The sequence below is a fragment of the Globicephala melas genome, chromosome 12 (assembly GCF_963455315.2).
Source record: "Globicephala melas chromosome 12, mGloMel1.2, whole genome shotgun sequence".
NCBI lineage: Eukaryota > Metazoa > Chordata > Mammalia > Artiodactyla > Delphinidae > Globicephala > Globicephala melas.
Window position 1 is genome coordinate 6,832,244 of NC_083325.1, and position 13,886 is coordinate 6,846,129.

Below are 13,886 nucleotides of genomic sequence, written 5' to 3' on the forward strand. Positions count from 1 at the left end.
CAGCTACCCTGGGGCTCCATCCCCAAATTAAATCTCTAGCAATGGGACCTGGAACTGATTATTTTCTTAAAGATCCTCAGGTGTTGCTAATATACACAACCATTGATATAAAGTGAATCAAATGACTGCTTGAAGGCAAGGAGCTTTGATTTAATCATTTATAAGAATTCTTAAGATTAGCTAACTCCTTCCCACAGAATTATAGGTCACTTAAAACATGTGGTTATTCATTTATTTGGCAGCAAACTGAATGAATTTTCCTGGTTTCATCAGAAAAGTCAGGACCCAGGCTAGTTTAGAGTGGGTTTGGCCCAGTGCTAAGCTTAGTGTCCTCCACAGCACTAGAGGAGGCGCTGTTTTACCCTTTTCTCTTTCCAAGCCGTGTTACTTCCGTTGGCCGACACTCACCTCCACCCCCACCCCGTGATCCCTCTCTCCAGAGGAGATTAACAAGCCAAAGGCTCAAACTCTACTGCCTTCTCGTCTCTCAGAGAAAGGTGCCTCTCCCACTTTGGTCAAAGACTCTATCCTCCCGTGCTCCAGACTGCCGTCCCTCCCACCTCCCCAGAAACTTCTGTCCCTCATTCCATCACTCTTAGCTCTGAAGAAAATAATTAAGGCTCAGGAGAAAAAATTGGAACTGTAAGAATGGAAAAAGAAAAGAATTGGAAAAAAAGATTTCTATCTGTGGGTGATATGATATGATAGCATACTTGGAAAACCCTGGGAGTATCAAGTCTTAAATTCATACTAACAATCTGAGAATTCGGTATTGGAGCAGAATAGTAAATTAACATACAAAAATCACCTTAGTCTGTATTTATAATAACAAACTAGAAGATAAAATGGACCCTAATTACAGTAACACCAGAAAAGAAAAATAAGCACCTAGGAATAAACTCAAGAAGTACACAAAAACCTACGTGAGAAAATTATAAAACATTCCTGAAGATAACGAAAGTAGACTTGAATGAATGGAAAGAAATCCCTCATTTTTGGGTGGAATAACTCAACATCACAGAGATGTCAATTTTCTCCAAGTCAAAGTGTAAAATTTAACACAATCTCACTTTAAAAACCTAACAAATTACTTTCTGAGGGTAGACAGGTTGATTCTAAAGATTTTATGATAAAATAAACAGTAAGAATGGGAGACTGAGGGGACAACTAGCCCAACTAGATATTAAAACAATGTGGTATTGATGCAGGAATAGACAAATAGATCAATGGAGCAGGAAGTTCAGAACAAGTCTGAAAATAGAGCCAAGTGCATACAAACATTACTGTTTGCTTCAGATGGCATCTCAGTCTGTTGGGGTAAGGGATGGGCTCTTTAATAAATGGTGTTGGGGCAATTGGATAGCCATTTGAAAATAGATAAAATTGGATATGTACTTCCCAGTGTATATTAGATTAAAAATTAAAAGCTAAGAGTACTAGATTAAAACATGGGATGATTTCTTTATAACCTGAAAATGGAAAGAGGCTTTGATAACTATTACTCAAAATCCAGAAAATCAAATTTTAGAAAATGACAGATTTGACAGCACCATTTACATTAGTCAAGACGTGGAAGCAACCTAAATGTCCATTGACAGAGGAATGGATAAAGGAGATGTGGTACATATATACAATGGAATACTACTCAGCCATAAAAATGAATGAAATAATGCCATTTGCAGCAACATGGATGGACCTAGAGATCATCATACTAAGTGAAGCAAGTCAAACAGAGAAAGACAAATATCATATTATATCACTTATACGTGGAATATAAAGAAAATGACACAAATGAACTTATTTACAAAACAGAAACAGACTCACAGACTTTGAAAACAAACTTATGATTACCAAAGAGGAAAGGTGGGGGGAGGGATAAATAAGGAGTTTGGGATTAGCATATACACACTACTATATATAACATAGATAGTTAACAAGGACCTACTGCATAGCACAGGGAACTCTACTCCATAATCTATAGTAACCTATATGGGAAAGGAATCTGAAAAAGAATGGATATATGTATAACTGAATCACTGTGCTGTACACCTGAAACTAATACAACATTGTAAATCAACTATAATATAAAAATTAAATTTTAAAAATTTGCATAAAAATAGTGAATACATACATGCCACCTTCGGTGTAAAATAAAAGGTTAAATAAGAATACGTGTATGTATATTCAAATATGCTTAACTTTGCAAAAATACTCACAGAAAGAAGAAATCAGAAATTCATGAAGTGGTTAACTTGTTGTAGGATAAGGGGGTATGGAGATCACGTGGTAGCAACAGAAAGTTGGGAGTGAGAATCCTCTGATAAACTTTTATTTAGGGGCAGATAAGTTTTGTGAGGCCTGAAACACATTTGATCTTGGATTCTCTCTTTAAGGCACTTATATGTGGAATCTAAAAAAGCAAACAATAAAACTCACAGAAAAAGAGACAAGACTTGTGGGTATCAGAGGCGGAGGGTAGGGGGAGAAGAGAATGGATGAAGGTGGTCAAAAGATACAGACTTCTAGTTATCAGATAAATAAGTAGCAGGGATGTAATGTACAACAAGGAGGACTACAGCTGACGTTGCTGTATGATCTATGGGAAAGTCTTTAAGAAAGTAAATCCTAGAGTTCTCATCACAGGGAGAAATTTTCTTTTTCCCTTTTTTCTTCTCTCTTCTTTTTTGGAATCTATACAAGATGACATATGTTAGCTGGACCTATTGTGGTGATCATTTCACCATACATGCAAATCAAACCATCAGGCTGCACAACTTAAACTTATACAGTGATGTATGTCAATTGTTTTTTTTTTTGCAGTAAGCAGGCCTCTCACTGTTGTGGCCTCTCCCGTTGCGGAGCACAGGCTCCGGACGCGCAGGCTCAGCGGCCATGGCTCACGGGCCCAGCCGCTCCGCGGCATGTGGGATCTTCCCGGACCGGGGCACGAACCCGCGTCCCCTGCATCGGCAGGCGGACTCTCAACCACTGCACCACCAGGGAAGCCCAGAAATGCAAATTCTTGGCCCCTGCTCCAGACCTGCTGAATCAAATTTTCTGGGGTGGGGCTCAGTAATCTGGATTTTAACAAGGTCCCCAGGTGTTTTTGGTACACAGTCAACTTGGAGAAGCACTGGTATATAGGGTTTGTGCCACCCATGATACTTCTCCCCAAATTTGCACAACTGACCTGTGGGCCCCTGAGCCAGAACGTAAATCTCCAGGGGCAGATGGCCCCAGGAAGCTCATTTATGAGACAGGAGATGAAATAGTAATGGCCAGAGGCAGCGCCTGGGATTCTTTTCTTCCCCAGGACAAGTCCAGGGAAAACTGAAATTGAATGTTCAGCCTCAGAGAAGATTTTTCAGGGTCATGCTGAGAGACCAGTTCTTTCCAGAAGAGACCAGTTCTTTCCAGAAGAGACCAAAGGTGATCTAAAGGGCTGCAGGGTGGCCTGGCTCCAAGCACTTCCCTGCCCTTCCCTTTTAGATCTTTCTTTGGCGGGGGGGGGGGGGGGGGGGGGGGGGTGGAGGTGGGGGGGGTGTTTGCCTCAGAACTCACACGCCTTGCTGGTAAAGTCCACTGCAGCAGCTCCCAAATCCTGTAGGGATATATATGGCTGCAGGCTTTCAAAGAGCGGTCCCCAACCAGCAGCATCAGTGCCATCTGGGAACTTGTTCGAAATGCAAATTCCACGCCCACCGAATCAGAAATTATTTTAACAAGCCCACCAGGGGATTCTGACGCACACCAGGGTGAGAACCACTGCTTTAGACACATCATATGCTCAGAGTCTCTACTTTCACTCCCTTCAAGCCTACATTCAGGCAAAGATCTCATGAACTTTCTCTCAAGTGGAAACTGATTAATCAACGCTTCCTCCAGAAGTATCTGCCTTTGATAACAGTAGCTAATGCTTGTCGAGTTCAAGGCACCAGGAGTGCTTTCTGTGTGCTAACTTCTTTCATCCTCACAGCAATCTGCAAAGTTCTATTAGCCCATTCTACAGATGAGAAAACTGAGGCACAGAGCTATTTAGTAACTTGCTGAAGGTCACACAGCTATTAAGTAGCCTAGCTGGGATTAGAACCCCACCAGTCTGGCTCCACAGCCCATATGCTTAACCTCCACCCTACTTGGCCTCTATTTTTTTTTTAATTTATAAAATTGAATTAGAAATTCTCCACAACGTGTACACATCCTTGACATAATAAAATTGATTTCATTGTGCTTTCAAAATTACTGAATATTTTGACCTGCCAGTTTAAGGGTATTGAACACGGTTTTGATGTCTGAGAAATTTTCAGAGACACAGATTTAAATATAGCTCTGATTTGAAGGGAGAACAATGACAGAAATCACTGGAATGAATTTCTGACCAAGACATTCCACATGTCAGTCAATGGTGGGGAGGTGATTGGGGGAGGGGCACTTCTTTGCCTGCTAAAATCTCTCTACGTATATGGCTGTCTTTTCCTGATCTCAGCCTGGCTATGTGACAACACTTAGAAAAAACAAAACTAGCATTTGAGTGGTTACTATACAGCAGACATTTTCACTTCATTTCTTGTTTGATCTTCATAGCAACTCAGTAGAACAGATATTATTAGCTCCAGTTTTCCAAATGAAAAACTGAGATTCCCAGAGTTTAAGTAACCTGATCCAGTTACACAGTTAGCAAGTGACTGAAGCCAAGGGTCTTGATGCACAGCTTTTCTGTTCTTTGAAAAATGATTGAATTGTGATTCAAATCTTGTTGCAATCCTCTTCTCGCTAGGAAGGTTGCTACACCCTTTTGTGGTGTCACCCTCAATGATTATGGTCTGGAGAGGATTCTTCCCCTCTGTCTTACCTGTCCCATTCATGACCAAGGTCCCAGGATCCTGGCATCTCCCACGTGAGATGATGAGTGAATGTGAAGTGTGTGTTCAAGAGGATGCTAACCGATGCCCAGGTGTGTCACCTTAGCCTCTTGAAGCATCCCGGCAGAGGTGCTAACAGAGGCAATGATCCCAGGGGTTAGAAATAAGAATCTTTGGGACTTCCCTGGCGGCCTGGTGGTTAAGACTTCCACTGCAGGGGGCACAGGTTCGATCCCTGTCAGGGAACTAAGATCCTGCCTGCTGCTCGACGTGGCCAAAGTAAATAAATAAATGAGAATCTTTGCCTGGAGCAGCCCTACTGGGTTTCAGTGCACAAAGGTTGTCTGCTTTTCACTCAGGCAGTTCAAGCAGGAGGCTCCAGGTGATGAAATTGTGTCCTGGTTGAAATGTTTTCCTTTGGGAACCAAGTCTGTGGTTTCCTTAGTTCTGGTAACAGATACGCTTTTAGTTGGTACAAACATTAATTTGAAAATTAAAAATAGAAGATTTCAAAGCAATGCGTGACAATATTAACAGTTTCCTTGGGTGGTAGGCAAACAGGAAACTATTTATGTTTCTGTACTTTGCAAGTTTCACGTAATGAACACATACTGTTCTCATAGTGAGAAGTGACGTATGACAAGTTGAAGATGCCAGTAGGAGGTACGTTACTGGTGTACCGTCAGGGACCATCAAGCCCAAGGAGCGTCTCCGTCTGTGGACTGAGCACCTGGAGGTCATCTTCCCTAAGATATTCTCATAGTGTTCGCCACAGTTCTTCTAGAAGCATCAAGGCGACACACTTGAGAACCCTGTTTCATTAATAAGTCTTTTTCAGCTAAGTCAACTCCCAAGGCTGTGAGTGGTGACTGGATTTTGCCAAGAACTGGAATCAAAGTGGGCAAATACTGCCCCAGGCACCCGCCACTGCACTTCCTTTAAAAGAGGGAGTGTTTTCTAAAACCCTCACCTTCGCCTCTGCCTGCGGGTACAGCCATCCCACCTGCCAACCCCCCAGGGCCCTGCCCCCCGAGACTGACAGGGGTGGCCCTGTCTCTGGGAACCAGCTCTATGCTCTGCAACCCCTCAGCTTCAGAGGATGTGAAAACACTCCTGACAGAAGAGACCAGAGTCTGCTCCATGTTTCTAACAAGGCTGCCTGCTTGTGGCTCACCCTGGAATAAGGAGACCAGAGATCCGAAGTCTGTTGAGATCCTGACGGAGGGGGAGTGGTGACAGCAAAATGCTGTGTCAAGCAGCATCTCAGAGGCAAGTGAGGGTCCCGATGGGCCCCAGAGCACCTCTCTAGTTTGCTTCATTGGTGGAGGCAGCAGAAGGGAGGGAATTCAGATGTGTCCAGTTGCCGGGGAGGGCTACCAGTGTCTGTTATCCATTCCCTGACAGACAGAGGAAGAAACCGGCTGAGCTGGAGGCCTGGATTTTTTTTTTTTTTTTTTTTGGCCACACTGCGTGGCATGTGGGACCTTAGTTCCCTAACTTTGGAAACACGGAGTGTAAACCACTGGACCACCGGGGAAGTCCCAGGAGACCTGGTTTCTACAAACTACTGGCGCCACTACTCCCGAAAGCCCTGCCATCGGCAGTGACCTGAATCACTCCCCTCAGGGAGAAGCAGTGAAGCCCATGTCATGTTATGGTATCTCCCTGAGCCTATCTCCTTAGGCTGGTAGCTCCCTGATGACAGGATTGTTTCTCATTTTGTTCCCTGTCAGCTTCAATGTTTTTGAAGGACTCTTGCCTGACTTTGTCGATCTCTTTCCTCTAGTCACTTTCTACAAGTCACGTCCCTTTGTGTCCAGAAGGAGCCAGGAGCCCAGAGGAACAAAACCTCCCAAGCAGGTCGGTATTTCCCACGGCCGCATCCATGGCCACCTGGAGAGGGGCAGGATACTCAGAATGGACGTGGTGGCGCCTGGCTACGTGGCCACCAAACTGCCCTACCCCTCGGCCCTCATGCCGGAGCTGGTCAGCAACAGGGCTCTGCAAGCCAAGAAGAGCAGGGCGACCAGTGCCCAAGATCAAGTCCAATCCCTTCCAGCGGGCTGTGCGCAGCAAGAAGGAGCTCAGCAGGATGTGAGCCTTCACGTCCATCACCAGGACGGTGTCCTCCTTCCCCAGCTCATTCCCCACAACCTGGTGGAGAAATCAAAGGTCCGGACCTAGGAGTTCTGATTCGGGGGTGATCACACTCTTGGCCATGTTCGGTGTCATACAGCCCCCGTCTCAATGTAGGGTATATGCTGTGTTGCAGGTGAGCGTCACTGCATTTTAGAACGTATTTTAGTTACAGGTATGTTTAGATTGAACCTAAGTGGTTACTTATTAGGCACATCCTGTGAGCTAATAAAAAAAGCAGGAAGATCACTGCGTGCATGCAAGACCAAGGATATAAGGATGTCATGTCCTATTAAGTCATGATTATTCGTTCTGGTTATTCAAACTGGGGTAATGGTGGTGGTTAACCATGTGTTCCTCAGGAGGAGGCTGCTGGGAAGGGATTGTCCATCAAAGACCATCTGGACTTGGCCTCCGAACACGCTGCACACACCGCCAGCTGCCACAGTCTCCGCTGAAGAGGCAACAAGCATCTCCTGCCCTGGAACCCTACCTGTCTAGCCTCCTGCCATAGCCTCCCCTCTCCTCTGACGCACCCCTCCCTTTTGGCTCGCTGGACCTTTGAATCAGGATAAAAACCCCTCTTTATCCACAATCTCTTCCCTGAACGCTGTACCCCCTCTTCCCTCGTGTTCCCCGAGAAGCTGGGAAGGGGTTGGGGGAAGGGGCAGGGAGGTTGCTCGGCGTCCAGCGGCTAAGAGTGATTGGCTGGGGTGGGAGGTACCCACGGCCTCGGTAGATCAGGCGCCCTGTGTAAAGTCCTGAGGTTGATGCAGACAGAGGCCAGAGGTGGCTCTGAACCCCCAGGAGTGTTCTGGCTGCCCTGGTAGGGATCTCGACTCAGCATCTCCACAAGCCTAGGACCTCCCAGGAATTCAATTTACAGTTATTAATTGAGCACCTACTGTGTGTTGAGCATGCATTAAGAATTATAGGTAGGGCTTCCCTGGTGGCGCAGTGGCTGAGAGTCCGCCTGCCGATGCAGGGGACGCGGGTTCGTGCCCCGGTCCGGGAAGATCCCACATGCCACGGAGCGGCTGGGCCCGTGAGCCATGGCCGCTGAGCCTGCGCGTCCGGAGCCTGTACCCTGCAAAGGGAGAGGCCACAACAGTGAGAGGCCCGCGTACCTCAAAAAAAAAATAAAAGAATTGTAGGTATAGCACTGTCCTAGACAGTTGGGATCCATGCCTTCATGCCCTTTTGGTGTTTTAATGTCTGCAAGAGAAGACAGACGTCGAATAGGGAGTTAAAAGAATAATGAGGGGTACGAGGGTCAAGTACAGGTTACGGGGGGAGAAGGTCAAGGGAAATCTGCCTGTGTGGGTCAACAGAGCCCCTGGGGAGAAGCTCCTCACTAGACAGGATTAGAGAAGGGTAGTCCCACAGCAGCCCCCAGGCCGCTTCCCCCAGCCCCCACGGTGGAGGAAGGCGGACCAGCTCATCCTTAGATAAGTCGATCGCATGCTCAGGATTCAGAAGAATTTCAAAGCAGTGCTTTACTTTGGGTTCCAGCCACACCTTCTCATCCTTTCAGAGAATATTCACAGGCATGTTCAGGAATGGAGTCTCTTTACCATTTACCTCGTCTTCTCACCCAATATGGACCTTCACTTCAGCTTTCCGGGGCCGCTCCACACATCCACCCCTTCCTGCAGTCCCCAACCCTAACCCCTCCTCTTTAGATCCTCTCCCTTTCCTCTTCTGGGTAATCTGGTCCACAGCATTCCGCCTCTTTTCCGTAACCTCCAGTTTCAGCCATTCAGTTTATCATGTTCCGCTCAGATGAAATGGGGAAGGGGGTGTATTGGATCCTGCTGGTAGCGCATCTACCAGCCCCTGGCAGGCTTTTGCACAGCCAACAGCCTTCTCCCCCTGGCATATCACAGCATTAGTACCTTGCTAGAAGAATCCTTTCCGCTTCCTCAAAGTTGAGTTCTGTGTTAGTCAGCTAGTTACCCACCAAGAATCCTTCTTCTCTTCTTCTAAATCTAAAGCAGCAGGGTTTTAGTGCGATGTGGCCCCCGAGGCCACATTCCCTGAGTGTGGGCCTGTTGCTGATTTCTCTCCAAGGGAGGGGAGTGATGTTCGCCGTTTCCAGGCCTGGACCTTAAAACAATGCACGTGCACCCACCAAGCTGGAGCACAGACTCCTGGCAACCGTGCTTTGATGATGCAGGGTCTGGGGGAGGGGCAATGATTTTCACCATCCTGTGCCTCTCAACAGCTCAAAGAACAGAGCCGCTCCACTGATCTGGGTCATCCATGTCAGAACTGTAAGCTAGAGAGAAAAACGTATTTATTCTTCAAACCACAGTATTGTTTGGTCTCTTACTGTAAGTAATACAAGTTTCATTACCAAAATGTCTCTTTTTGTCTGGTAGTTGAGTGGGAAGGACCCTCCCCCTGTAAGAAGATACATTTTACAATGTTGTCCATCTCTTTAAGTGCCAATTGAGCATAAAATTACTGCCCTGTGGGGACTTCCCTGGTGGTCCAGTGGTTAAGACTTCACCTTCCAATGCAGGGGGTGCGGGTTCAACCTTTGGTCAGGGAGCTAAGATCCCACATGCCTCACAGCCAAAAAAACAAAACATAAAACAGAAGCAATAATGTAACAAATTCAATACAGACTTTAAAAATGGTCCACATCAAAAAAAAAAAATCTTAAAAAAACCAAATTACTCCCCTGTGGCTTTCCTTCCCACAAACACTCCTCACTCTTCTTCACCTGCTTCAGGTCAAGGTGAGTTTTCCCTGGGAAGGTGACAAATGGTAGCTCTTCCCTCAACCACCCCTCCTCCGAGCCTGCAGACATATGGTCTACCAGCCGGCTGCCCAGAGCCCTAGCATCTCTGCAGCTGCTGTGCAGTGAAGCCTCTTCTTCTGGACTCTGCTGTATTACAGCAACCCTCTAAGTTCCGTTTCACCAATGTCTGGAAGGCAAAGACTAAGGCTATAAATAAAATAGGTCCTACTGCCTCTTCTTCAGGGTTTCTATTGGTTGTGACTTAATCTCTTGAGGCAAATTGATGGTTTTAATATTAAACTGAAATACCAAGAGTCAACAAAGAGATCATAGAATTGAGCAAAAAAAATAAACCTTTCCAGAAGATGTATTTTTCCAGCTCTTTGGATGGGGTTTGTTTGGGCCAGGAAAATTTGTTTCTTTCAGGTATTGAGGTAGACAAGGTAAATACCTTTATAAAGACTAAGAAAGCCAGAGAGTCTAAACATGGTTGGGGTTGTTTTTGTTGTTTTTCTTTTGTTTTTTCGGCCATGTTGCGTGGCATGCAGGATCTTAGTTCCCTGCGGTGGAAGTGCAGAACGCTAACCACTGGACCACCAGGGAATTCCCTAAACGTGTTGAATTGGAAAAGAATCTGAAACTCCAAGCAGAGGTTGGGTAGGGTCCCTGCTTAGCCTCCCCCAATTCATCCAGATCCCTCCTTGGCCCCAAATCAGGAATAGCTCTGGCATTCCTTGGCCATGATGAACTCCTGCTCCACTCTGACCTTGCACTAGGTATACCATCTCTACCTAATAAGTCAAGGGCTGAGAGGGTAGCAGTTGTAGCTTTGCAACTTCATGTGCAGCTCAACCTTGTACCCTCATCCCATCTCACTCTTTTTTTTTTTCCGGTTCAGTCTAACTTTAGTTTAAAACCATCAGTCTTTTAACAACATTCACAAACATTAACTGTCCCAGCACTAGAGGAAAACATAATGATGACAAGCTAGTCTAGACGGAGGGACCCTGGGTAGAAGGTGTGATCAAATCATAAATGGTACCGTCAATGTATGGAAGGCATGTAATAAGGTCTAAAGGGAAATATTTTATTAATTAAATCATGTATAAATAATGCCTTGATATTGCATTATGATCTGATGCTTTTAATCACTTCAAATGTATGTTAAAGTGTGACTTTTTAATTATAAAAATAAATCCTACTCAGGACATTTTAAAGGCAGCTACGATACTCTTCATAACAGATCTAAAAATCACTCTACTTAGGTGTCTAACTTATTTAGTACATTCACTGTTTGTCTTTCATCATTGACTTGAAGTTGTTTTCTTTCTTCTTATTTTAACCATATTCTCCTAAAGGCCCAAAGTTTCAAACTAAAGGACTGATGTAAACTATTTCACGTGTGGTTGGGCAACTCGTACTGTGAAGACCCAATGCCTTTAAAATATAAAGTGAGGAAAGCAATCTCACTCTTGACCTCAGCCAAGGGCTGATTCCGTGTCCCTGGGAGACAGCCCCTTGTGGTGAAGAACTGTAGACACTGGAGCCAGTTAAACCTGGGTTTGAATTCTGACTCCGGCATTTAGTGAAAGACCTACGGGCCAGCACCTCTATCTCACCCACCGGACCTGCGCGCAGCCCAGGGTCTCATGGAAGTGGGCTGGCTCATCTCATCTTTTGTGACAGGGTCTACAGAGGGGTCTTAAAATATTCTATTTCAGAAAATAGACTTGAGACTTATTGCAAAGGCTTATAAAGGTGAAAATAAAAACCGAATCCTAGAAGTGTGATGTCTAAGTGACATTTTAAAAGGAGGACTCTTAAATTGGATGAGAAGCTTGAGAGACTTCAAAGAAAGAAGGCTGAGTGCAGTGTAGGTTCACGGCATGTATCGTCGGGGCCCCTCCATACATCCACGCCCCTCAAATATCATTTATAGAGGAGGCACCTGAGAAGGTAAAGGCCTGAGCCTCACAGTTTCTTGTGGAGTCTGGAGTTGGTATGTGGAATTTTTTTTGTTTGTTAGTTTTTTAATTTTATTGAAGTATAGTTGATTTACAATGTTATGTTAACTTCTGCCATACAGCAAAGTGATTCAGCTATACATATATGTGGGTATATATACATATATATATATACATGCTTTTTCATATTCTTTTCCATCATGGAATATCACAGGATATTGAATAGAGTTCCCTGTGCTATACAGTAGGACCTTGTTGTTTATCCATCCTATATATACTAGTTTGCATCTGCTAATCCCAAACTCCCAGTCTATCCCTCCCCCACCCCCTCTCCCCCTTGGCAACCACAAGTCTTTTCTCTATGTCTGTGACCCTGTTTCTGTTTCATAGATATATTCATTTGTGTCCTATTTTAGATTCCACACATATGTGATATCATATGGTATTTGTCTTTCTCTTTCTGACTTACTTAGCTTAGTATGATAATCTCTAGGTCCATCCATGTTGCTGCAAATGGCATTATTTCAGTCTTTTTCTGGCTGAGTAATATTCCATTGTGTGTATATATATATATATATATATATATACACACCACATCTTCTTTATCCATTCATCTGTTGGTGGACATTTAGGTTGTTTCCATGTCTTGGCTATTGTAAATAGTGCTGCCATGAACATAGGGGTGTGTGTATCTTTTCAGATTATAATTTTGTCTGGATATATGCCCAGGAGTGGGATTGCTGGATCATATTGGAGTTGGTATACGTTAACTTAATGCTGTAACTTCGAGCCCTTGGTCAGCAATATAGAAGCGACTCCCATAGGGCAAGTCCCTTTGGTACCATTTGTGTAACAAAACTCATCTTTGAAATGTAATTAGAGCCAACACTCCCTGAGTGCTCACTAGGTACCATCATGCTAAGCCCCTCACGTGGACCATCTCCTCAGTCATCTCTAAAACGATGTGAAGGTGCTGTTAGTTTTTCATGGAAGTGACCAGCCCACCGTCCCCCAGCTAAAAAGCGGAGTCAGTATCTGAAGCCAGCCAGGCTCTCCCGGGCTTGTGCTCTCAACGCTTGACAATAACGAGATTGTCGGAACACGATAAAACAACACCAAAACCAGCACATTTTAATCATACGTACCCTATTACTTAAAAAATATACCCGATAAGAAATAAGAAATGAAAATGTTGTGTCAATGCTACTTTATTTTTTACACAACTGAATATTCTAGTGAAGAGAGAGCAAGAGAATTCTCTTTAAATACTGTTCACAGAAAGAAATTTGATGTTTGTTCAAAACAAATGCTCAGTTGCCTCATCTGATCCAGTCTCCCTTTGCCGCTGAATTCTGAAAAGAAAAAAGAAAAATGTACAGGTCAGATTGAATCATTATCAGGATGGAGATGAGGCCCAGGGTCATGTTATTATATAACATATTTTAAAATACCTCAATTTGGCATGTCATAAATGCCCATAATTGGTACTCATAAGGTTTGTTGCTGTAACTGATCAGGCTGTTAGGTCAGTATGAGAGCTGTGGCCTCGGGGAACATCTTTCCCAGTTTGGCCAGGGCGGTTATGCTCCCCAGCATCTGGACAGCTCTCTCAGGCACCTTGGGCTGCCAGGGCCCCAGTCGCTGTCAGTTGGTCCAAGGGCTCCAGGAGGGAGGCTGGGATGCCTCTGAAAGACAGTGGCCTCATGTCCCTGGGACCATATCAACATGAGAGACAGTGGTGGCCCAGAGCTGCTCGTGTGCAGGGACTCGAACTGCCACAGGCCAGAAGCCAAGAAATCTTGCCAGATTTCACCTCCAGGTCTCAGAGCATCATTGAATGGAGGGAAGAGCCTGACCTGGTTCTAATCGGAAATGTTCCCACTATAGAGAACTTCTCCCCACCAAGCACGCCAGGGAGGATTTTGCCTCATCACAAGGGCCAGGTGAGAAGCCACAAAAGCTGTGGAGCTTCTGTCCTCTCGCAGCCACTGCTGGAGACAACACACCTGCAAAGAGCTGGCATGAAGCAAAGGCTGCATTGTTTGGGACAGTGCCAGGCTGCAGTGGGGTCTCTGTGATGCTGAGAGCAGGAAAGGGAGGGGGCAGAGGAGCCCCTTAGGGGTTTCACATGGCCTCCCTTTCTTGGAACTATCACCCCTCTGGTTGCCTCTCACTGCC